The 27386-nt window shown below is 40.2% G+C and overlaps 1 long non-coding RNA gene across 6 annotated transcripts in view; it reads left to right on the forward strand.

The window, feature by feature from the left end:
• Positions 1-27386, forward strand: part of LOC147001995 (uncharacterized) — a 306897-nt gene that overhangs the window by 207149 nt on the left and 72362 nt on the right. For 5 of the 6 annotated variants that reach the window (XR_015048925.1, XR_015048928.1, XR_015048924.1 and 2 more), the window contains one exon: positions 167-10021. The exons of the other annotated variant lie outside the window; for it this stretch is intronic. This is a non-coding gene — a long non-coding RNA (uncharacterized LOC147001995). Of the gene's footprint in view, positions 1-166; positions 10022-27386 lie in introns of those variants that run through there. 6 annotated transcript variants of the gene reach the window in all.

Raw genomic sequence — 27386 nt, forward strand, 5'->3', positions numbered from 1 at the left:
AGCTCAGCTGAAGCTCACTTCATCAAGTAAATGAAAAACTAGGTCTACTGGAGGAGAGACCTAGTTTCTGGCATGAAATGACCCAATCGCAAAATCTGTTGTTGGATTAAATGAGCCAATGACAAACTCTTTTGTTGGACTAATAGCTTTAACATTTTATCTTCAGACAAGTCAACCCACACACAAGAGAAGACACCGAAGCCTGTTGCCACAAACCCGTAGATCCGAACTTGTGCTGATTCTGCACACAAGCTTGTGTCTATAGGTATGTGTCTGTTAGGCGATCCCACAGTCCAGGGGCTTTGCCTGTTTGTCTCTAGTACACCTTCTCCTGCCCTCCCTGTCTCCCTGTGGATTCCTTTTAGAGTGGTAGACACGCAAAGAGGGCTGAAGAGGAGAAAATGGAGCTCCTGGGACACAATGGGTGAGGTTATTTAAGAGGCTCATCTGCACACCCCATATTGCCTCTGACTGGTCTTAGCTGTCAGGTTAGGCGGTTGGGCTTAGCCCATGAGGCAGCAAGAATTCCAGGGATTCAGACAGCTGACTGCTGACTGCTGAATAAATAGGCTCATACAAAACAAGGGTTTGTTTTGCTTTCTGGGAGCCTAATTGTTCTCCAAGTTATGACGATCTTTCCCAGAAAGTGAAGACTGGCTGACAGCACCAAGCTGGTTCTGACTGCAGTATGGTCTGCACCTTGTAGTTATCCTGTCCCTCATCCTTCAATCAAGTGCAGGCCACTGGGTCCTTTACTTAATAAACAAGATGATTGGGGGAGTTGGACATGTGGATCTGCCTATTTATACACGTAACTACCTAGCAAGACCACAAGAAGGAGTCTTATTTAAGACAGATTAAACAAAAATAAAACAAAGAAATAAAAACACCCCCCACACCCACCAAAAACAAAAACAAAAAACAAAAGCAAAAACTAAAACAAAAAACCAACAATGGAAAAAGATATTCTGTTTACATCCAAATTCATCTTTGTCCACAGCAGTTTTCGAAGTCCTTATCATGTTTAAAGGGCTGGAATGAAAATAATTTTATCCTTTCCCCTCTTAAATGTCACCATTGTGCCAGGATTGGAAAGCCAAGCTGACCACAGATCAAAGCAAAACTGGCTATATTTGTCTCCCTCCAACAATGTGAGCCAAAGAGTCTGTAAACAGAAGGCAGGGTGAAAAGTTGATGGATTCTACACGGCTCTGCAACTTTCACACTCGCTTTTGGTCAAGCGTGATACCAAGAATTCCCTTAGGAACTGTGTTTCTCTGTGAAGGCTCTCGGTAGTAACAGCAGAAAGTCAACATGAAACCCTTGTGGATATAGTTTGTCACTAGATAAGAGCCACACTGTTCAGGGACAGCTAGAAGCCTTTCTCCTGTAGGATACATGCAGATGTAGCTCATGTATGCATAGAGAGAGGAGCACGGATTAATGGCGATCTATAAATGCCATGCATGGAGGGTGCACTTTCTATTCATGCTTTTGCTTTTCATGAAGGAGTTGTTGTCTGTAGGGCTCAACTTTTAACCTGTCAGGAAAGCTTTCTAATGGAATGATGGGATATTAACCCAGAAGAGAAAGGCTGTCCTTACTGGTGTGTGTCCCATAGAACTGTCTGCCCTGGGCTTTTATCTACCCACTCTGCAAACAGTCTACTTGGCCTGATTTACATGCCTCTTTGAAGTGGCTGAATGAGTAAATGGCCCACATGTTAAGCCTGCACCTCTGCTGGCTGAACTCGTGCTTGATGCAGGGAGGGGCATCATGCTTGTACCCGTCATTCCTTTAGCCTGCTTCGGTTAGGTGTGCCCCAGACGGGAAAGTTGGAGCCACTGAGACCCCTGAGTGTTCAGTCTTGCCTACATAGGAACAATACCCAACTATAAGTGGATTGCTGGACTTGATTTTTCTTCTTCTTCTTCTTTGAAGGAGGTTTTAAAATCAAGTAACCCAGGGGTGGAATTGGGGGGGGGCATATGACTCTTTCAAATATTCTAAAAGCCTCAAACATTTGATTCATCTGGTTAAAAAATATTGTAGTAGGAAGCCTGAAGCATCTGGCTACTGGCCACAAGCAACAGGATATTAAATATTTTACACTATGATGAAATTCAGTATTTTTCCCTTCTTCTACATTCATGAATGAATGGCTTTTCCTCAATGTTAATTGTTCCTCTGGGGCTCCCTCCAAGTGCACCAAGTATCCTGCAGGAAAAAGCAGAAAGTGAACTGGTGTCAGGGTATATCCCAAGAAAGGCTCTGAGGATATATTTCAACAGCCAATTAAGCATGGGGTAAATGGGCAGAACATAAACTCATCCAAATCTCCAAATCTTCACAGCTCAAATATATCCGTGAAAAGATGATACTTGACTATAGTTTAGCTTTTTTTTTTCAAATAAAATAAGAAAACATTCTAAGAATTGCACCTGATCAAACAGCTCGCCCTGTGCTTGTAGGGAGGGAAGCTGAAAAGGACTTGAGAAGCGTTTCTCATTTATTTCAAATAGCACATCAAAATAATGCCCCGTGTTTCTTACGTGGGGAGAACGTGGCATGATATGGCTGGGTTTACTTTACATTGGGACAAAGTTAATATGAATTCTCTTTTCAATGGGTTTCCCTGGAACTCCTCCTATTAATAACTCCTGTGAAGCCACATGTGAGACTGTAGAACCTCAATCTTTCAACCTGGCCTCTCTAGTTAAGAGTTTGGGGGAGCCTCTTATTCCTGTATACAAGTATAGATAGACTGAAATTTTACACAGTAGTCAACATGAGTGATTCTTCAAGGACATATTTGTATCTAACATAAGCGCTAACAAAATGTGATTGGAAATGAAAGGATTATGCTTTATTTTTGATTTAGCCTTAAACTAGAAAAAAACTTGGAGTTATTCATCCATTCATTCATTGATTCATTCACCAAATTTTTATAGGTGACTACTTTGTTTCACTTTATTAAATGAGAGATGCATGGCTTGGACTTCTTTTTCATGACTCGGATTCCTGAACGCCTTGCAGAGTTGTACGGGTCTGGATAGACACAACCCTTAATGAAGCATCTTTTCATTGAAGCCTGTGCTCAGCTTCTCAATATCTAGTCACATAGAGCATGCACTCACTAATGGAGAGTGTCTGTATTGTTTGAGATGCTGTCAGCCATGACAACTTCAATATTTAGTAGGCTAGGGGTTAAACTTCCACATGCTCCGAGGAACTGTGGGAGACACTTAAAAAAAAAAAAAAGCTAACGGCTGCAGAAGAGTCTATATACAAAGATATATAACTGCTGTAAATACTGTCTAACTTTTTTACTGTCACTTTTAAGAATTTTTATGACATCATTCCATATCTTAATTGCATGTTGTTATTGCATGCCTGCAAATATTTACACTAATTACGTAATGAACTATAATTGCACTAATACATGATAATGGGCTAAAATCAGTGCAAATAAACATGAAAATTCACACAACCCAAAGAGCAGAATATTGAAAACCATTAGTGTTTCAAGACCAGCTTCTTTGAGTCTTTGACCCCAGAACAAGGCTGCACATGAGGGAAACCATTTGGATCTGCATTTGTTTTTGATCTGTCTAAGCTGTATAATGAGAAGACTCTACCATCATTCTAGCACGCCAAGGCTTTTCCTCTCTCAGTTGCTTCTGCTTCTGCTTCTGATAATTCTTCCTTCCCCGGCCTGTTTCTTTCTTGTGTTTATACCATTAGGATAATTGTCCATGTAGAGGATATAAAAAAGATGCAAGTAAAAAGAAAAATATTTCCTCTTTTTGGGTTCAGTGACTATTAAATCTTTTATATCAGTGAGTGGTGGCTAGAGGGAGAAGCCTCAGCCATCCTTTGTGAGTCTCCATATGAGATGCAAGAATTCAAGTGACCTGGTCAGGATGAGTTCACTCACTGTGAATTTTCTCCCACTCAGAGCCTTGCTAGTAAATGCACCTTACCAGGAATGATGTTCTAATATTAGAAATAGTCCAGTATTAGGAAAAGAATAAGGGGCTGGGTATAAAAATCACCCAGCTTTTGTACCCCCATTTAACCATTTGTGTGTATATTACTGCTTTGATTTATATATTGTCTATTATACCTCTCTATATTTTTATCATCTTCTGCCATGTACTAAGTAGCAGCCATGCTAGTAGTACTTGATGTTCACAGCATACCTCGGCATCTAATGAATGACACAACAGATAAATAAGAAGTATTATATGGTTCTTATCAAGGCAGTGATATGAAGATTAGATTAGAAATTATGAGATCATCAGATAAATAATTCTTTGAATTGAGTTCAGAAGGATGCCTGAGGTTTTTCTTGATAAAATTAACCTCTCAGCCTCCCCCAGATCACCCAAGGAACTAGGTACCTTTGATTCAACAAAGGCTGCCCCCTCAAAAAGTGTCCCTATTCAGGAAGACTGTGCAAGAGACTAAGGTTAGAAAAATCGAAAGAACCATCCCTGTCCAGGGGAGTAGAGCAGCATGTAGAAGCACCACTTGAATGTAATCAGTATAGCAGAGATGAGCGCTCAGTGTGTTCAAACATGCCAGGATATTCATGACAAGTCGAAATGAGCGTTCAGCTTGTCAGTGAGAAGGGGCTGCCATGGGCCAAGCATCAGACCAAATGCAAGCAGACACTCAGTGAGGAATGTCACCTAGCTTGAGTGAGTCTTTCTCCAGCTCCACCATCTCAATGGGACTGAAGAGACAGGAAAGGCTTAGTTGAAAATTTCAGAATTCCATCACAGGAGTCTATTTCATTCTCTAACAAAGAGAAGAACAGTGGCACATTTTCATAGGCTGCTAAAGAAACCATCAAGGGAAGAATTATTACAAGATGCCAAAAAAATTCTGGGAAAATGGGGAGGGGGAACATTTTTTGTTGTATTGTAGATAACTGTGGGTGAATGTTCTATATGGCTTCTATGTTTCTTGCTTTGCTCAGAATACTGTGTTCAATCTTTCCACCATTCTGGTTTCATTGTACTGACCCTTAAGAATTTTCAAAAAAAAATTTTTTTTATAGCTTTCAGACAACTTTGTTTTTCAACTACCTCCCCCACCCCCTGCCACAATTATCCAAGTTTAGACCCCAAAGGGTTTTTCTATCCCTTCAATGGATACCAAAGTGTATCCATTGAGTTGTGTATTGATCAAAACAACTGTTAGATAATACCACTATAACTTGCATGAATACAAAATTTCAAAGGTACCAGTCCCTCATATCTGCTTCATTCCCACCACAGAGCAATCTCAAGCCAGAGTTTTCTCTACCTTTTTGCTTGTTCAGACCCTTTAATGTGTTGTTTCTTATGAATGGCCCAAGTAGGCAACAGCATGAAGATCTTTTGTAAGACTAACATGAAATTGCAGAGCTTGAGAAAGGGTAGCTCTCCAGCCATTGTGACTGCATGTTCCCAGGTTGAGGTAGTAGGTTGTATAGTTTAGAGTTACATCAAGGGAGATAACTGTACAGCCTCCTAGCTTTCCTTGGGACTTGCACAAAGCAACATGGCAAGAAGGAGCTATGATTTCTCCGGGCCTTTTTTTCCTAGGGAAGCCTTTGAAAGGTAAGACTGAGGCAGTTATTTTACTGATATTTTAGAATTCAAATTTGTTTCATATTGGTACCCGTGATGTATTTTTATGTTTTGTTTCTTTGGGTAAGATTTTATTATTATGAATTGTCTATCATCACAATGATGCTGCATAATGAGCAACACAGGTAATCAATGGTGAAGAACCACCTGAGTCTAGGAGTCCGTGCTTCAGTGGGACAGTTGCGGAAGCCTTGGTTGGGCTGACTCATTGCAGCCATTGGGGGTAGGATGGAGCCAATGGGGTAACTCAGTTCTTGTCTGCCACATCACGTTCCACAACAAGCTAGGCCCAGCATGTCTTCAAGGTAAACCTGGTGAAGTTATGTCAAGAAAAAGTCAAGGGACTTGAGGATTTTGTAAGTTTCTGCTTGTTCTGTATATGCTGGTATTTTGTTAGCCAAAGGAAGACACAGGACCAATCCTGAAGCCAGGGGTGGGGTTGGAGGCAGGGAAGAATACCTGGTGGCTCATGGCAAAGGATGTGAATTCAGAAAGGTGGTACACCTTTGGGCCATCTTTTTGCCTTCACATTGAGTTTTCTTCGATATCATCAAATTGAAAATAATAATGATCCCTTCGTCAAAGTAAACTTCCAGGTTCTGGAGCCATGTTTTAAGTTCATGTTCTAGATTTTAAACTAAGTTGGTTTCTGATTTCTGTATTATAACTTTATTGCTGAGGTATGCACCAGTCTTTTACAGAACAATGCCAAGAGGCCAGGATGGTGATCATTGGATCCAGATTATGTCAAAGTACATTGCATGATGATGGAGCACAGTCATGAATAACAGACATGACACTTGTTTTAGATTAATCTCTAAACTGGCAATGGACACCAAAAATAATAGGAGACTCAGCTCTGTTGTTTAGGATAAGGTTGCTGCAAACCTTGACACTTCTCAGAGGAAAACCCAGACACATTGTCAGAGGGTACTTAGTGAAGTAATGTAAGACACTGTATTATGTTCTGGTAGCTAGCGTAACACACAGTGCAGTAAGTAGGTATGGTCCTTTCTCTCTCCCAACCATCTTAAAGATTCAGTCCTTTTGTTACTTTGATTCTGTGCTCAGATACTTCATGGAGAATGACAGTGGGTGCCAGGTAACTACCGAGTCAAGAATAAGTAGCCCCAGTTCAAGGATAAAGCATGGTGGAAGTTTTGGTGGGCTTTTTAGAGACTACCATGAAACTCCACAGCAGAACTCAGGTCAAGACTCTCCTGTATAACATGCAACCATATCTTACCTCAGTGTTTCTTCCTTTAGCAAACACTGAGACCTGGCTGGAGAAAGCACGGACCTGATTCAGCAATGTGTGTTGTATGTGTGCCAGGAAACACATCGCTTACCTGTATCTGTTGGGTGAGGGTTTGTGCATTCAATATGTGTATCTGCTTGACATAGAAGGATCTACTTGGTTCTGTTCATGCATCTTACAAAGCCTTATCCGTCCTCATTCCTCTATGTAAGACAATCTGCTCCATTTCAGCAGCATAAGCTTGGGTGGATTTACATACTTGTGATTCCCACAAGCATATGAGTACTGGGGAGGTCCCCACAGTGAAGACAAAGTTATGCTGTGATTGTTCATCTAGTGACTTTGAGAGTAGGTTGTGTTCACCTGAATTCTAGCGATGGCCTTTTTGTTTTCTGTGGTGTAGTGTCCAGAACTTAGAGTGAAGTGGTTTTTACTCAGAGGCCTATGGTACAGCAAAGTTTGGGGACCGTGGGGTAAATCCATTATGTTGGAAATGACATCTTAGTATCTGGTTCCATAGGGTTTTAGAGTGTGTTTCTAAAGACTCCGTACCTTCATTTCAACTGAATATTGTTCTGTTCCTTCAGGAAACATCTCTAGTGCATTATAGCTAAAAATCACTGTTAACCCACAAACTCTTAAATATATTGATACACAAATATCTATAATACCTTCTGGGAATTAATCTTGGGGTTTAGAACGGAAGAAGAAAACTTCAGAAGGATAACTTCTAAATATCAAGCTGGATATGCTGGTCACACTTATTATAACCTTAGAAAGACAGAGTGAGACAGGAGGATTGTCATGAGTTTGAGGCTAGCCTATACTGCATAGTGAATTGCAGCTCACCTTGGGCTCAAGAGTGAGACCCAGTTTGAACAGAACAAAAAAAAAGGGGGGGGGGAATGAAAGATAAAAATTTTAAGATGTATATCAGTAATAGAAATGTCATTTTGTTTTATAATCTGTTTTTTTCAATCCAGCTATACTCTAATATACTGGAAATCTTCAAGACATTGCACTGTGGCTGGCATCTTGATCTTTGTCATGTGAGGAATGTTCATCGGGACAGTTTAAGGAAACTGGATACTTAGACATTTTTAAATTTTCTTCAAGACAGCTTGCTCATGAATTTTAATTTTTAGGCATCAGATTACTCTTTCCCTTGGATCATTACTAGAACATTTAATGCCTTTAGTCTCATATTTTTGGGCTGACTAGATATTTCCAAGGACACAACTCTGGGCCGCTCAAAGTTAGCCTTGACTCAACACCCTCTCTTGGCTTTCTGGAGCCTCAAGGAGAAGTGAGAGACTCGGTTCAATCATCACTCTGAATTTTCTAGATCCTGAATACTCAGCCAGCTCTTCAGTGAGTTTGATAGCATCAGCTCATGATATATGCTCTTGAGCAGCGATGGTTTTGCATAAGGAAACACGTATATTTCAGATCTGTTATTATCACATACTCACCCCCCTTTTATACCCCTTTTCCACTATCCTTTCTCTTCTCAAATATCCCCCTTCAGTTTTATCTTTTTATCTACTTCTAGATTCCACACATCCAAGAAGACATAGGACACTTGCCTTCTAGAGTGTAGATTATTTCACTTAATGTGAGGTTCTCTCATTTCATTCATTTTTCCCAAAAATTATATAATTTCATTATTTTCTTTCTTTCTTTTTCATTATTTTTTGCTTTTGAGACAGAGTCCCCAATGCACCTTAGGCTGGCTTCTAGCTCTCCATGTAGGTAAGAATGACCTTGAACTTCTGATTCCTTGACCTTCACATGCCAAGTGTAGGGATTATAGGCAATGCATTGCCATGCTTTGTTTGGGCATTAAACTGAGGAATTCACATATGAGAGGCAAATCTCTACCAACTGAGCTAGATCCCTAGCCTTATGATTTCACCTTTTTTGTCTGAATAATATCCTGCTGTGTATAGGTGGCAAATTTTCTGTATCCCTTTATCTACTGATACTATTCTAGACTGCTTCATTCCTTGGCCACCATGAACTTGTTACAATAAATATGAATATGCAATTATCTTTGTGCTCTGTTGACTTAGAATCCTCTGTTGATGTGCCCAGGAGTGAGGTGGATGGATCATATGGAGTTTTATTTTTATATTTCTTAATTTCAGTTTCCTGGTTATGCAAATTGGGACTAAGAAATCTGGGGATTGCTTGTTCTCTTTAGATAGATGTGTCTATCCAATTGCCCCTTTCATTGCGCTTATAAATATTATCCTAAAAATATGGAGAGAAGGCTCAGCAGTTAAATAAGAGTACAGACCACTCTTGAAGAAGTATTGACCAAATTCAATTCCTAACACCCACACTGTATGGCTTACATTCCATTACTCCAGCTCAGAGGATCGCCCTCTTTAGGCCTCCTTGGCTTACCAAGCTCAATACCTCACACCCACACCGAATGGCTTACCAAGTTCAATGCCTGATATTTACACTGAGTGTCTTACACTCTGTAACTCTAGCTCAGATGATTGTCCTCTTTAGGCCTCCTTGGATAGCTGCACAAACTTACATCCATATATACATAATTTAAAGGTAAAATAAGTCTTTTTTTTCCCCCTGAAGTATAGCTTAGTTCTTTTTACTAATAGAGAACTCTGGTACAGCACTGAAGAACCTATACTTTAGAAACAGATATGTTAACATTAAGCATTCTCTTGAAAATTTTACTATATAAATCACTCATTCAACAAAACACCCTACTGCAGCCCATGTAAAAGGAACCTACAGGAAGAATGGATGCTGTCACTCAACTTGATTCTGCCATAGTCAAGACATTTGAGTTTCCGAACTTCATCATCCAAAGGCATAAGTAGGTGATTTCTGGGATGTCTAGAGCATTGAGAAACGTGCAATTCTGAGATGCTTACTGTGGAATCATTGTGCTTACTGTGGAATCATTACTTGCATGCAATAGACTCTTACTTCTAAGCCTTTGTATAATTCTGTCCTATAGTATGGGAAAATACTTTCCCAGCTCTCTTCCCATACTGTCAAAGAGGCATGGACGAGATGGTAAGGAGGACCCAGAGGGCAACGGAAGAGAAGCACAGAAGCTATGTGTGTGTGAGTCCGTGGTTTGTAGATCACTAGGGTAACAAAAGGGAATTAGCTTCTGCCAAGGTAATATATATATATATATATATATATATATATATATATATATATATATATAAAATCAAACACTGCATGTCACTTTCCAGGATAAATTATCTCAGTAACAGAAAGGATGAGAAAGGCACAACTCACTACCTCCTTTCTCATTCCCTGTCTTTGCTTTCTCTGAATAAATATCATATGCTTAGTAGTCTGCTACTAACTGCAGTGTGGAACACGTAAGAGCTGCCATGGCTCTTCTCAGCCATTTTTCCATCCGTCACTGATTTCCCACTGTTCTGGGTTAATGCAAAATGCAATAGCGTTTAGCATCAGAACATATCTGAGCCAAGAGGTTAAGGGAAAACACATCTCCTATTGTGTTCCAGCAGCTCCGATACTGTTCATGGCAAAACACCATGGAGACAAATAGATCTCTCTCTATTCAGGAAGCTCTGAGTGTACAGAAAATGTATGTGACATCCTTACAGCATGAGAGCCTTCTCTGTACGGTGCATTAAAAGCAGGGGTGGCACAGGGGAGAAGTTCACCTAACGTGGTGTCTGATAAGGCTTGGGCATTGTCTACAGGGAGGATTCTGTCTTCTGTATTTTCTCTGTATTGCTTTAATAAAAGTGTGTGGTTCTAGCAGGGGAAAGAGATGCAACCTTTACAGATATAATTGGGGGGAGGGAGGATTCTGAACAAACACAGGAAAAAGCTCTATGTGGTATTGTTCTTAATTACAATCCCAAAAGGTATTAGATACACACCGACTCTTTTCTTTACATTCCATAGGAGTGCATCTTGCTTCTCTCTGCTGTCTGCTTTAGGCATGAGGGACACAAAATCTATATATTTGAGGAAGACAGACAGACAAAAGAAAAAAGAAAAAAACAATAAATTATGATTTTGCTGAGATTTGTCAGTTCAAGATTACTGGGAAGTGACTCTAATCTATATGATGCCAGAAATATCATATGACAACATATTTTGTGCCTTTACAGTTTGTTCATTTGCCAGTCGGTCCTGGGGTAATGGATCTTAGTCAAGATCACTTCTTGTTCCCATGGGACTTTCAAAAGGGTTCTGTTTTATTGTTTATGTCTTATGATAAAAGAAAATTAAGATATTCATATTCCTTAGGGCCTAAAGAATTTCTGTCCAGTGGTAAATTCTGGATCAGGAATCTATCTGCAGTTTTATCTGCCAATTTTAGATTTAGGAAACAGTTCTCAAATTTATGGTGGTGCATATGGTCTTTGAGTTTAGCTATTGCTGTTGTCACCCTGAGTTAACCCACCCTGAGTTAACCGTCCTGCTGGCTTTGCTGAAAGTGGGGCCAGAAGAGTGTGGCTGGAGATTCGGCTTTCACTTTAAACTGGCAACTTACAGAGACAAACCACACCAGGCCAACCCACTGCCATACCACACTAAACATTGATTCCTTTCCATCAGGGGCAGCCTGACCACATGTATAAAAAGTTCATCTAGTCCGGGAATTCTAGAATGTCTTATTGTTTGATGAATAAGGCCCCAAGTGTTCTGTGCTTACCACTTGTAAATTGGAATGAAATGTATAGAATTCAGATCATAACTGGAATTCCAGACTGGAGCAGCTCATGTTCTATGATGAGGCTGAACCACTGCAGCGATAGGATACTTCCATCCAGTGTGGACATGCCTCATGGAGACATGGTAGTGTTCGCAGTTATGTGTTCTCTAAACTCTAAGTGGCTGGAAGTCTTAACTTATTTGTAGCTCTTCATTATTATGCCATTAGGTGCTGCTGATATGGCAAAACCTATATGAAAAACACAATAAATCAAGCAAGATCAAAGGATTTCAGAGATGGTGAGATATTTCAGTTGGCCAAAAGCACTTGTTGCACAAATCAAACAGCCTGAGACTAATCTCCTGATCGTGTAATGGAAAGACAGAGCTGTGACTCTTGATAGGGTTCTCCTGAGAGGCTCTGTCTTTTAGTCTCTGTCTCTGATCCCCCCACCCTGTGTTTGTGTTTGTGTCTTTCTATGTCACTCTCTTTCTGTTGCTCTCTCACACAACACATATACATAACCACACATAAAATAATAAAATTTTAATTTAAGGAAAGCATATCCCTGAAAACTAGACAGAAAGGTTAAAAAAATTCCTGGGAATAAACTTTTTATCATCTGACATACCTAAAATACAAAGATTTTGAGTAATCATTTTACTAGAATGTCCCTATATGAGGTGTACGGATGACAACCTGTGCTGGTTGGTTTTAAGTCAACTTAACTCAAGCTAGAATCATCTGAGAGGAGGAAGCCTCAACTGAGAAAATGCTTCTATAAGATTAGGCTGTATACAAGCCTTGTGGGTCATTTTTTTAATTGGTGATACTTGGAGCAGTGACCAGTCTATTATGAGGTGTTCTATCCCTGAGCTGGTGGTCCTCAGTTTTATAAATAAGCAAGCTGAACAAGCCAATAAGCAGCGTCCCTCTGTGGCCTCTACACCATTTCCTGCCTCCAGCTTCCAGCACTGTTTGAGATCCTGTCCTGACTTCCTCCAATGATAGACTGTGATGTGGAAGTGTAAGTCAAATAAACTCTTTTCACCCCAACTCGTGTTTGATCACAATGTTTCATCACAGCAACGATAACCCTAACTAGGACACTACCTATTAAAATAAAGAAATTATTCTTATTAAAGCTAAAACTGTTCTGAACACAGTTTAACGTTTCTAAAGGTTGGTAAGTAATTCTGAACTTTGTGTGTTCTGAGGTCAGCATTATAAAGCTAAATTTATCCCGGAGAGTTGTTTGACATGTAAAAGCGCCAATTTCAGTCCTCAGCTTGGCAGAACACTGTCTCAGTTCAACTTTACCATTTATGTTCTATGGTTCAAGTTGGAACTGCACATGGATATGGTTTTGATGTCTTCTAACAGGCACATGCCAAACATCATGGCTACAACTGGAACATTACTCTTAACCAATCTACCAACATAGTTCTCAACACAGCAGACACAGTGTCCTGTGACCGTGCATGGTTCTAAGTTTAGCAGGCTCTGTATGTCCTTGCCAGTTCTTCTTTCTTCAGAGGCTCCTTCGTGTACAGCCCCAGCAGTGCCTTTGCCCTATTGCTTCTCAATATGCTTAGCTGCAGAAGTCACCAGTAAGAAGTTGGAGGGAAAGTAGAGAATGGAGTTAGGGTTCAGAATTCCTCTGATGGCCTCTGGAACCAGCAGATGGAACTGGGCCTCACTGATGGTGGCTAACCCTGATAGCTCCGGCTTTGGTTCCTTGATGTCTCTTTGTTCCTTTCCTACTCTCTCAGGCACACGGTGCAAGGATTTTCTGCTTGTCCTAGTCCGAGAACCGTTCACGGTCCTCTGGGTTTCTCTCATCTTTACCCAATTTTTGTAATCTTTATGTTAAGACATTCAGATAGGGGAAACTGAGGGAAGTCTGCTTTTCTCCTAACTCTAGTTCACTCTAGGCCAACATAGGCAGATTAACAGAAGCGCTGCATTTCCAAGTACCCCCACTTTTCATCCTGTAGGAGACAGGGGTGTGGAAGATGATCATGATGGTCTTTCACAAAAACCCTTGTGGGTAGAAAGGGCAGAGACCATATCTGTTGCCTCCCGTTTCATTCCGAGAAAACCCGGCAAAGGGCGAACTCACTGCCCATGGAGAGTTGTATAGAGTTCCCACCAAATCCTCAAATTCGTTATATGCTGAAATGGAATGCAAAGCTTTGCTGTGGATGCAGATTGTGGAAGTCAAGGACCATACTTTTCTCCCATAGCAATTCTAACATAAAGTAATCTTTTTCACTGCTGACACTGGAAGTTCTAACTCAATAAAAATATATTTTCTTCCAGGGCTAGCTTGGTTGGTGTTCAGCAAATGGGAATAATGTTTTAAAATGTTTGGATCTGTTTTTTTTCTTTCTTAATTTATCTTTTGGGTCATTAGGTTATTCCCTACTCCTTGTTAGTTTTTCCTCTGTACACGTGTGTCTGCAGATATGTTTAGTTTGTATGTGGCTCTTACTGTTTTAGTAATATTGATATGATATGGGTATAATCCTGAAAAGTGGACTCTGTCATCTGTACATGAAGTAAGACACTAAGAACTCAGAAAGGAGACGGCTGTCAGAACGGATGTTGCTTTTATTGATTTATGATTCCTATTGTTGAACATCACCCCTTATCACAACACCTTTTTACTTGAGTCCATGAAGAATGGAAAGCAGAAATAGACACTACTTTGCTTTGTAAAACACTACATCGCAACCACACTGTGTTCTATGGCGCTCACTCCCGCTTTGTTAAGGTCGGGTTGGAAGGTCTGATTCTCTGCTTAGTGAAAAAGAACTGAAGAAGAACAGCAGACAAAAACTGAGCCCTTGGCTTTCTTCACTGACAGAATAGTGCTTGCAAGGTTTAAAGAGCAGAGTCTTCGCTGTTCATATTTTGCAAACAAGATCATCTTTCCAACAAATGGCGGTGTGTGGAAGGTTAGAGATTCAGATAAGCACAGCTGCTTGATGGTAACTTTACTAGCCCACTTGGGAAGTGACCAAAGCACTATTAGATAAGTTAAAAACCAAAACAGCATGGAAAAAATCTTTTTTGCCAACTTCTTCTTCTTGACCTCCTGGCAGAGACCAATGGCTGTGTTCTCTATCTTGAGACTATCTCTTGTGGGCCAGACCGGATGATCTAATAGGTCTTTGTAATCTCAAATACTGTGACTTCTATCCCCAAGTGAACTACATAGTTTGTTTACATAGAAACACTCAGAGACTGAAGGAAATGCGCTATGACTCACACTAAGGAAAGCAAGCCAGGGTGACTCAGTGGCTTTCTTTCTAAATAGAAGTAAATGAAAAGCACAGAGCCTCCCTCCAGTTCCTCTCCAGCATCTTGATAGTGTGTGGAGTTAGAGCATCAGGGTCCTTTGATAGTGAATTTGTTTTTCTACCACAAGCAAACCGTAAATATGATGTTCCGTGAGACCAATAAACATTTGCTGCCCTTATCAAGACCACTCTTTGATGGCGACTGGTTTAATTGTTTTACTTTCAAGTTGTATCCCAGCCGCTTGGGAAATTTAAAAATGTTAGGCAAGATAGAAAAATTAAAAATTGCTATAGAAACGCAAACCTAATATAAATAAAGTATAACCACTGTTCATTTCAACCTTATTAAGGGTTTGTTTCTGTGCTGTGGGCCACATTCAGCTAGACAAATGAAACATTGGGAGAAATTATATTTTTAGTAGAAGGCTGCTTTTCTGTAACTAGGTTGGCAAAAACATTTCTAAGGACTCTCTTTCCTCTGTGTTCTAGAAACATCTTGTAACTTCTCTACCAGATAGTACTTTGAGTAGCCTTTTTAGGACTTAAAAAAATTACAGCTATTTATGTTGTTGGTTTCGATATGCTCTGTTTTAAAAATCAAATATACTCAAACCTGGCACTTGGCTCCTTTCAAATGAGTGTAGGCAAATCAAGAGATATTGCTTCAGGAAGACTTAAAATTTCTTATCTGGTTTCTTGCTCAATTCACTTTGGGATACAGTGGTTAAAAACTGTAGTCAAGATAGATCTTTAAAAAGGTGGATGAAAACAAATCCCAGCATCACCTTTTAGAGCATGCCTCTAAGACAACTGGATAAAACTGTAAACCATTCTACAGTTTTTCATGTACTTTATAAATATGTGTGTATATTATAATTTGGTGGCATAATTATATAATTATGTAATAATATAAATGAATGTATATTGTATGTAATAAATATAATCTTAATATATATAACTATGTTGTAAATTGTCTAGGTTTACATCTTTTCATATATATATTTATATCTCAATTGTACAGAATAATAGGCTCTATATGATTCTTTCACACATGTGTATAATGTTTCCTGGTTATGGGACAGTATTTGTAGAGGAGGAGGCTGGATGTTGGTCTTTCCTTTTATACCTGCTTACTAATTTATAGTTAAATGATTTCTGTTTGTTCCTAAGTGTCACATAATATGAGAAGAAAATACGCTAATAGAAATCAAGATACAGAAATGGTTATGTAGAAAACTAACACTGGGTGTTGCTATATTACAAGCTGCGGTTTCAGATGAAAACAGCGATTGCAGAGGATTCTGTCAGAGGTCTTTATGCTTGATCTCCACCATGTGTCCTCTTCATTCCGGGGCCTGATTTATTCCAACACCGAGAAGACAAGTCATACAAATATTTTCCTTAGTGACACCTATGACTTATTGCCAAAGTGATTTTGTGGCATATCACTATTTTAAAAATGTAATTTGGGGGCTAGAGAGATGGCTCAGCGGTTCAGGCACTTGCTGCTTTTCCAAAGGACCCAAGCACCAATGCCAAGTGAGTGGTTCACCACCATCTGTAACTCCAGCTCCTGGAGACCTAGTGCCTCTGGCCTTATAAAATACACATACTCACATTCAGACACACAACTATACAGGATTAAAAATAATAAAAGTAAACCTATTTGTTTTCTCAGGTTCTGTATAGTATATGCTAAAAGTGTCAGCAAGTCTGTCCCACCCTGTCTGTGTGGCTGTGGACTCTTTTCAAGGTCCCTTCCAATAATGAATTCCATGTGCAATGGAGTATATAGTCCTCCTTCTATACTGTGTGACTTTTTAAAGAGAATATCACCCTCATGAGCAGGACACACCTCAGTTCAGAGTCAGTACCTATTCCACCTGTGACTGTCAATCACTCTCATAGATCACGCCTTGAGATTATCCTAAAACTCGGCCAGCTGAGAACTGACCTTGTGATTGACGCTGTGTTTGTTTGACCTATTTCTGTCTTCCACACACTAGCTTAAAAAGCCACACTTTCTCTTAGAGCACCATCTCTGTCAGTCTCCGTTTTCTTTAGATAACTCCATATTGTATTATATGATGCTCAGCATGACTGATACGGGCTGGGTTTTGTGACGTCTTCTTCTATAGTAGGGACATTATCTTAGTCATCTGACACACAGTAGGTACACAGAAAAGCATTTGTTCACTTAAATATTCTCTCAGTAAGCATTCCCCCCCCCTTTTTAATGAGGGCATTTGACATTTATGTTTTAACTGAATTTTTTGGGAATGTTATAGACAAATAATGTAAATACATCATTTCTACCCCTCCCTCTGCCTCTCTTACTTTTCTCACGTCTCCCCAACTCCATCTCAAATTTATGACCTATTCATGTGTGTGTATGTGGAGATATACATATATATACATATATACATATGTATATTATAATCATACATACATTTATCCTACTGAGCCAGTCAGTGTTGCTCACATATACATGTGATTAGGGCTGACTATTAATGATTGGATAACTAATGAGGGAACTCGTCGCTGGATTAAAAACACCTTTCTCACCAGCCATTGACTGTCTGTAGCTCTTCATCTAGGAGTGGGGCTTTGTGAGGTTTTCTCTGTCCAGCCTGGTGTGTCACCTGGCATTGTCACCCTGCAGGTCTTGTTTAGGTAACCACACTGATGAGGTTTCATGGATGCAGCTTCCCTGTCATGTTGAGAAGACCCTGTAGGCTTAGTCTTTTGGCTCTTATACTCTTTTCAGTGAACAACTTTAGTGAGGCTTGTGGTCCACAGGATGGAAAGTCAGGCAACCTTCACATAGTGCCAACATAAGTTGGCTCAGTTTGTGTAGAAGTGACTGAAGTTTTGCCTGTGGTGTCACAGACAGGATCATATCAGAGTTCAGCAGTCAAGTGAAAATCAGGGAAAGCTGAGGGCCAGTGCTTTTAAATGTTGCCAGAAATTAAATCAATTGAAATATGAATTTTAGAAGGGAGGAGGAGGACGAAGAGGGGGAGGAGGAAGAGTAGAGTGTGCTCAGTGCTTATCAATACAGCACTGGCATGTTTCATTACCTGAATTTTTACCCTCATCTTAGAGAAATACATGGGATTTCTCCAAAACAAAGTAGAACACACTTGGGGGAAATACCCTTGTCAAATGCCCAGAACTTTATGTTTCCTTTTCTGTATTGTTCATGGCTTGTAAATAGACCCATCATGGTCATGATGGTGATGAATGGCTTTCCTTTGATGTCGGTAAGCATCCACAATTGTCGCAACTTCCCACTGAGCCATGCTTCTCAGTGTCAGTTCTTGAGCTCCGTTTTTTTTTTTTTTTTTTAACTAAGGAATATGTTTTTAGGACAGTGGTGCTAGCCATGGTAATGAGGGTGATTTATTTCATTAGTATCCGCTGTGCCAATGGAGCAGAGAACAAACACGGAGTTACTTTTTTACACAGTCAACAGTGGAAAGTCTTTCAAGTTAGGGAATGTAGCATTTAGTATTGTGCTGTGGCTAGCAATGCCCATACAGTTTATACATCGACTGAATACACTTTTCTAGTGTGTTATTCTGCAGTCTTTGAAATGAAGGATATGCATCTCTATCTCCAGGAATCATTCATAGCCACTGGGTCCAGAGAGTTAATGTAACCCTAGTGAGTTACTCAGACAACCCCCATTTGATTTTATAATATAAATATCAATTTGCTTAATTATTAATTGCTGATAATTGTATTAATAATAGATATTACTAGTGCACAATTAGACTATTCTTTGGTGCATATCTATAATTTTAATCTGATAGTATGATTAATTAACAATGTATTGTACCTTGGTCATTCTTCTGTTTTTACATCAATTATACGTAAATTATACTTTATATATGTACATATTAGGTGTTAGACTTGTTATTATTTAGTTCATTAATTATCACCCTACTTACATTTACATGAGGTATTGTAGTGAATAAGATAAGAGTTGATATTTCCTTCCCTTGGAGATTTTCATCTAGGAATGGGACCCTGTGAGATTTTCTCTATCCAGGCTGGCATGTCACCTGCTATTGTCACCATGCAGGTCTTGTTTAGGCATCTGCACTGCTGAGATTTTATGAGTGCAGCTTCCCTGTCATGTCAGGATGACACTATTTGGATGTCAATACAAATACATGGGCTATGATTCTGAAGAGCCAACAGGAGTCTGAGATGTAGGCTATTCCCAGTTACGGAGTCAGAGAACTCTCAGTGGAAGACTTCTCTTTCCTGTTCAGCATGGAAAAGGCATTAAAATTTTGATGGATCGATTTAGGGGGCAAAAGATTCCGGAAGAAGGAGAAAATGTAAACAAAGGGTTTAATTAGGGAGGAGCAGGACTATTGAAGAATGCAAGTTGTCCATCGGGCTTAGTCATAGTCTGTTAATAGGTTTAGAAGAAGTCTTTATAAATAATATCCATAGAGGGACTTTGCATGCCATGTGAAGGTGTTTGGAGTTTTGCCAGGCAGCAATGGGGAGCATCTAGGCTGATTAACTGTCTGCTTTATATGATTAATTAGCTTATACAGTGGACAGGACAAGATGTGAGAAGACGAGCTAAGAACTTATTACCACAGACTCAGGTGATCTATATGCCATCCTAAACTGCAGCACAGAGGGAATGCCTGACAGCCCCTGTCTGGGTGAGTGGATCTCAATAGAAATGGGTAGGAAGGAGAAGAGGGAAGACTTGATCAAGGATAATTAGGCAAGTTAATTTATGTATCCTTAAGCACTATGGTTTCGTGAATACTTGCAAAAGTATTTGACAAACTGGCAGTGAGAGCAGCAATTACTCAAGACCATCCTTTGAGAACAATTAAAGATATAGAAAGAAGTAAAGGCAAAAAGACACTAAATCCCAGAGGGGTAATGAAGGCATCACCCGCACGATTTCATAGGGCCTGCTGACCAGCTAGACAGGATGCTGAGGTGGCACTGGGAGAGAGACATTGGTAGAGGACTGGGAACAAGAGGAGGAGTATTAGAATTTCTGTGTTGTAAACTGAAAAAAAAATATCATGGAATAGAAGTGGAGAGTGGGGTGTGTGGTGATGAAGAAGAGGTTTGCTGATGGGCAGTATCTTAGGGTTTTACTGCTATGAACAGACACCATGACCAAGGCAACCTTTATAAGGACAACCTTTAATTGGGGCTGGCTTACAGGTTCAGATGTTTAGTCCATTATCATCAAGGTGGGAACATGGCAGCATCCAGGCAGGCATGGCACAGGAGGAGCAGAGAGTTCTACATCTTCATCTGAAGGTTGTTAGCAGAATACTGGCTCCCAGGCAGCTAGGATGAGGGTCTTAAAGCCCATGCCCATGGTGCCACGCCTAACCCCCAAAGGCCACACCTACTCGAACAGGGCCACACCTTCTAATACTGCCACTCCCTGGCCAGAGCATAGACAAATTGTCACAGTCAGTTGAGTCCTGTTACTGAGGGAGTTCACTTTGTGGCCATGTGTATCAGGGATCAAAATGGAAGGAGACAAACAGCATTAGAGTTGATGAAACAAGGGAACAGCTGATGTCCTCAGGATTGCCAGGATGTGGAACAGTGTGTGTGTGTGTGTGTGTATGTGGGTTTGTGTGTGTGTATGTGTTTGTGTGTGTGTGTGTGTGTTTGTGTGTATGTAGGTGTGTTTGTGTGTGTGTATGTGTGTGTGTGTGAGTGTGTGAGTGTGTGTGTGAGTGTGTGAGAGTGTGTGTGTGTGTGTGTGTGTGTGTGTGTGTGTGTGTATTACAAAGGATTAACCCTAGGACCTCCTACATGCTTAGGTAGGTGCTTTGTACTAAGCTAATGACCCCCAGGCCTAAGCTGCAAAATTAAAATGCTCCCAAACTGGAAATCTTATAAATTTTTTTTGATATATTTTAATGCCAGTGAGTAGCCCTCACTCTCTGATGTGTTCTGATAGTTGGAAAATCCTTGGCTCTAAAGTATATTTTCAAGAATTTACTTTATCATTTCAAGTGAAATGTTATTCTTATTTTCTTATTCACTGAGGGCAAAGACCTATAAATTCAAAATCACTGGATGTGTTTAAAAATGCAATTGACTCTTTCCCTCAGATTCCACACTGGCAAGTGAGCTCACTTGTTAAAATTTATTTGTAACTCACAAATTACAGGAGCTTTTGAGGTCAATTCATGAAGAAGGGTACAAGAAAAACACCATGCTACTTGATGCTCCATTTCTTGTCTATTTTGGCATTTTAAAGATTGTTGCTACTTGACACAGCTTCTAAGTGCAATGCTAAAATGCCCTCGTGTGTCTGTGCTCATGGAGGCTGTGATGTATCTTATAGGGAAAAAAATACAAGTGTTAGATAAACTGTTCTCGTGTATGAGTTACAGTCAGGGTACTATTGGCTGTTGGGTTCCATGTTAATGAAGATGTCAAATAGTGAGTCTTCCAAGAGAAACCTTCATAAAACAAAGCCGTGTATTGGTTGCTGAGAACTATCTGCTCAGAGGCTTTCAGAAAAATTAGGGCTCTGTGTCCTTGAAGAGCCATCAGTTCTCCAGGATTTACCAATTCTGTTTCTGCAGCAAGCATGCAGGATGTAACCATCGCACACCATGGGGATCGAGTGCATTTGTTACTGTTGGTGCAAGGCAGTTGTGTTGGGACTGAGAATCACACTGGGACTTACTCAACTTTTATTTTCAGGTCATTTTAGACTTACAGACAAGGGGTGAATATGAATCTACTACACTACTCCTCATGATGCTTACTTACCTTTCCATTGCTTGGATGTTATCATAGCCACAATACAATACAAAGTCAGCAAATCAACATTGTTGTAATAATGCCACTAACGCATCTGTATTTGTCCTTAGATTTGTCACCCTTGAAACTCAAGGGCTCCCTCATTGCATGTCGGGACATGTTTTCTCAGATTGGGAAGGTTCTTAATTCTTTCTTAGTCCTATTTCTGGTCACATCTTTTGTAGAAATTCCCTCAATTTGAGTTTATGTGGCAACGCCTCACATTTAGGTGAAAGTTATTCATCTGCATCCAGAATTCCATGGAAATGAAGCTTTGCCTCAGAATCAGCATGTTTTCAAACCCGTGCTATAGGTGTCCATCTCTTCTAAGTGGTGTAGGGATAATGTTTCTATGCACTGTGTGAAGATGTGTCTCTGTCCTTCCTTGTCTGCGTGGTTAAAATAGAAATTCTATGGGCCTATAGCAAAAGGTATAATAGAAAGTGGGACATCTGGAAGGGAGAGAAACTCTGGGAAAGATTTGACAACCGAGTTGTGGATTAGACATATGAAACTGAGGAGAGGTCACCAGCTATGTGGCAGATCTTAAATCAGTATAAATGGGTTAATATAAGTTAAGATCTAGTTGGGGAACAAGCCTAGCTTAAGGCCTAGGCATTTATTCATAAATAAATAAGCCTCCATTTCATTATTAGGGAACTGGGGCAGACTTGGCAAAGGCAGATAGTTACGAAATTGACATTTTTTTCACTAAAAGGTTACTGTTTTTTTCTTTTTGTAGTTAATAAGTTGAAGGTGACTCTCCATCCCCCCTCGTGTGTGTGTGTGTGTGTGTGTGTGCATGTGTGCACATGCATGCAGAAGCATACATATATGTATACATATGTATGGAGACTGAAGTTTAAAGTCAGGTTTCTTCCCCAACTGCTCTCATTGTATCTTTTGAGACGAGCTCTCTCACTGAGTCCAAGACTCACCAATTGGCTAAATTGGCTGGCCAGTGACCTTTATGGATGTACTTGTTATGCCCTGATTCAGTTGCTAGGGTTACCAAAACACATGCAGCTATGCCATGTTTTTACCTGGATGCTAGGAATCTGCAGTTGGGTCCTTGTGCTTATAGAGTTGGCACTTTTCAAACTAGTCATCTCTGCAGCACAAAGGTGATTTTGAATGCTAAAATGTATTAACACATTAACATCCTATTTGAGACTGGATTTAATGATGCCATTGACATAATTTTAACAGGGCAATCTATTCTTTTGTTCATTCAGAATTTACAGTCTAATTAGGGAGCTTAGAGGGAGCTCATATTAAGCATCATTGTACAAGAGAAAATTGTACCATATCGAATCATGTGCCACAGAGCATAAGCTATTAAAAAGTCAGAAATGGGTTTGAGAAATTTGCTCTGGATTTTCTAGAAGGGATAGGGTCTTTCTAGATAGGACTTCATAATTTTGTTAGTGCTCTGCAATATGTGGTATGCCTCAATCCCTAAAGGAACTGTGTTAGAAGCCTGTATAATATAAAATACAACACTAAGTCTCTCTACTCTTAGAGAACGTATAGTCTATAAAGACACTGCCAATGGACCAAACACAATCAGCATCTACACAGATAGCAGAGACTTCATGGTATCCACTTCAAGATTGATATAAAAGTCTCCTGGGATAATGTCACTCAATTTATATTCAGACATATCTAGAAACAGGAAGTTCATTTCTCAAGTCATCTGATTCCACTGTCTCAACTCTTACCAAAAATGTCTCAACTCTTACCAAAAAGTAAACACTTGTTTTCTAATGGCTTACCTCTTCCACAAACTTCCACCAAAGAGTCTTGTTCTTGTCCTCAGTAGAGAGAATAAAGGTCATCCTTCTTCATGGCTGTCCTTAAATATACCTTGTGTGCAGACAAGGTAATACATAAGCATCCTCACAGCACTCAGGAGGCTTAGGCAGGACCATATTGAGTTCAGCATCAACTTGGGCTACATAGCAAGGTATTCAGGCCACTTGGGCTAAATAGTGAGATATTCTAAAAGTAAATCAGACAAACAGAAAATCCCAAACCAGACATTATATTCTTAATGTCTACCTTTTTAAGATAAACATAAGTAAGACTATGAGCTGCATGTGATTTCTGGACCAATCATTGTTCTTTGTGATTTGTTTTGCTCTTGATATGGCAACAAGAACTGAAAATATTCTCGGGCCGTCAGAGCAGTGAACAGCCTGTAACCAGCTCATCCTTTGTCCCAGACAGTGCGATGCTACTAATGTAACTTGAGTATGCTTCTGCTGGCTCGGGAGAAAACCGCTGGCAGTTAGTGTTTTCCTTATAAATAATTTATGACCTCCCCCTTCATCCTGACCTCCTACCCTGGAAGGTTTATAGTTATAGTGTAATAATTATGCAGGGCCTCCCTCATCTTATTCCTTAGAGCTGTGAACCTCACATTCAGAACTTATTGATATCTGTCACTTTCTAGGCGCTGCAGTTTGACCTCTTTTGGAGTTCTCCATGAGCTTTGATCTTGACATCTGCATTCCCCCTTTACTCTTAATATCTGCAGACAAGGATGGAATCTATTTTCACTCTAGATTCTAATAAAATAAACAAGACAAGGGGGCCGAGGACAAAGCCCTTGGGCAAGCCTTGTAGGTCACTCATTTTATGGTGTGAAACACACCTTTCTGTCTTTCAGGGAATCTTGATGCCTTTCTCTGGAGAGCAAATGGGGGCAGGAAGACAATGAAAACTCACAGGCAGTGACGAGCCTTACCATGGGAAAGCCCACACAGGCATGTTAGTCAGGAGCTCTGGATCAGGCTGGACTTCGACAAAGTTGGTCCCCATTATGTCATATCCAGAAAGAGCCATTTACTGTGACAATAATCTATAGTGTTTTACCAGATGTTGTGGTTTCCTCAAACCCATAGTCTCATAGATACAAAACAACACCAGATAAATTGTCACCAAAGATTTGGGACTCAGTCATGACAAACCAAAGGCAGAACTTAAAGATATTTTGTTGCTAAAATTTTAGGTGGACTGGTAGGTGATGTAACTAGAGGGATAGAGGCAGCCTACTGGAACAAGCCAAAAAATGAAGCCAAAGTGCTTGAGGGGGGGTTGGCAGACCTTGGTCGATGAAAAGAGGAAGAAATGGATGGAGATCAATGGTGCACCAGAAAGACTTTGTAGCTAAGAGTGGGTTTGGGGAGGGAGGGGGAGTGAAATTAAGCCTCCACCTTTCCCATCTGGAAGACAGAGGCACAGGGAGTGGGAGTGAGGCTAGTGTGGTTCTCCTGTTTGCTTGATGGCAATGAGAGACAGGAGTCATGGGAAGATGTGAGCCTACAACTGGAGAGACCTCATTCTGCAAAGAAAGCTTTTCTGTGTAGTAAAAGTCAAAGAGAAATTTGGTACTCGCTACCCCCACACCGAGTTTGGCATAGCAGAACTGTAAGGTTCTAGCAGCTGCCAGCACCCCTGGATTTTCCAGTACAAAGGCGAATGATTGCAAGAGGGAATTCTTCCTGTTGAGCCTAGGACCGTTTCTTTGCAGATCCATTTCAGAAGTTGCAAATGCTAAATGTGGTTAGGAAAATCTTGGAAAGGGAGACTGACTAAGACAAAATATGTCCAAATCACAGGATGAGTCACTGGAGTTAAATTTTGGATATCTCACCAACAATTTCCCTGCCAAAGCTTCCTACTTCTGAATAGTACAGCATTGCTATGTTTTCCCTCAATGGATACTCAATTTGTAGATCTTCCACTCCACATAGAAACAAATAAGTACAAGGTGAGCATGAAAAGACATTAACATAAGTCCCCATTGAGTAGCATGTGGGGAAGACCCTGTTACCAAGGCTTAGACAATCCTCCTCTTACCTTGCCTTCATTAAGCCACCTGCTTGTGCTTATGTAAAGAGTGCACACACACATGGCAAATGTAACATGGAGTATCATCTTTGGGCATGCAAACCCTACCTGGAAGAGAAAAACCTGAGTATGACGTTTGGATGAATGCTTAAGTGGTGCCTCTTCCATTACATTAGCAAATGCATCAGCTATCAAGGTACACGGTCACCCTATGAACAAACTTCTTGTTTTATAAAAACAAAAGTTTCCAGGCATCACAACTTCTACATTTCAATCTGTTTACAACAACAACAACAACAACGTGTTTATGTGTTTAGTGTATACGTATTGCAGCCAAGCCTGTGCCACAACTTTTCAGTTAGCCCTTGCCTGACCCTTTATTGAGAGTCTTTCTTACTTCAACTGCTCTATGCTCCAGGCTAGCAGGCTTGCAACTGTCCAGAAAATTTTCCTCTATGTGCCTCCCATCTTGCCATGGGAATGCTGACTTTACAGAGGTGTGCCACCTCACCTTGCTCATTATTAATATGTTTTCTAAGGATTGAATTCAGTTTGTTAGGTTTATAGAGCTAGAACTTTAACCCATGGAATAATGTATTTGATTCCTTACACTTTCTTTCTGATATTTTTCTTTTGAGACAGACTTTCACCATGTAGCACCAGCTGGCCTGAAACTCATTATGTAGACCAGGCTGGTCTTAAACTCTCAGAGACCCACCTTCCTCTGCTTTCCAAATACTAGGATTAAAGGTATGTGCCACTGGGCTCAGATCCTCTCTCTTTAAATAATTTTCAGTATGTTACCTCCTTGATGGCTGTGGAACATTCCTTGTTAACGGTGCTCTTCTGAATGGAGATAAGGGATATCCTTCAAAAGGTGTTAAGGGTTACCCTTGTGAGTGATGCTACAGCTTACTATTGTGAATGGTCCTAAGTATTATTCTTTCAAATGATGCTGATGGATCTTGTGCTCGTGGATGTCTTTCCCTACTTTTTGATGTTTCAGTCATTCTGGTCTTTATCTGTGATGGTTGCTCTTTTGAGTCCTTTTATGCATTTCCATATTACTTATAGACATTGTCCATATTCATATATGGTTAAAAGTAATGAGTTATGATAAATTGTGAGTTGGGGTCAGTGGACAGTTCTGCGTGGCCTATGAAAAGAAGGCATCGCTACATTGAGTGGACACTGAGCTCTTCATGTCTGATTTGCTCACTTCTACATTCCAGGCTGGGCTCCAGGAAGTTGAGACTGATGAAATATTGACCTCTGGGCAAGAAAGGATTTGTTACTTATTCACACTACAGAGTATTATGTTCTACGTGAGTCCCTAAGTTAGGGGTAGAAAGCAAAGTCCAGTGTCTTCTAAGGAGAGAAATAATAGTTATTTGCATAATCAGTCTGACTTTTTAACCTAACTGTAAATATAAAGATACCCATTGTTTTTTTTTTTTTTGAATGCTATTATGGTTTAGACAGGAAGTATCTACCCAAAGGCTCACACATTGAAGGTTTGGTCCCCACTTGTTGAGGGTTGGTTCCTGAATATACTAACTATATCAGTTATCATCTATATCATCAATCCTGTGATACTTGTAGCTGAATGGTCTGTGAGGAGGTGTGGCCTTACTTGAGGAAGCAGATAACAAGAAGGACATTTCTGAAGCATGTGCCTGCTCCTTGGGCCATGTGTCAGGTTTCTTCTGCTTCCTGGCTCTGATGAGGTGAACCACTTTGTTCTGCCATGGTGTGCTCTCTTAGAAATAATGGATGCCACTAACTATGGACTGAACCTTCTGAAGCCACAATCCAAAGTC

Source organism: Mus caroli, unplaced genomic scaffold (genome assembly GCF_978045245.1).
Source record: "Mus caroli unplaced genomic scaffold, Mus_caroli_1 scaffold_11, whole genome shotgun sequence".
Classification (NCBI taxonomy): Eukaryota; Metazoa; Chordata; class Mammalia; order Rodentia; family Muridae; genus Mus; species Mus caroli.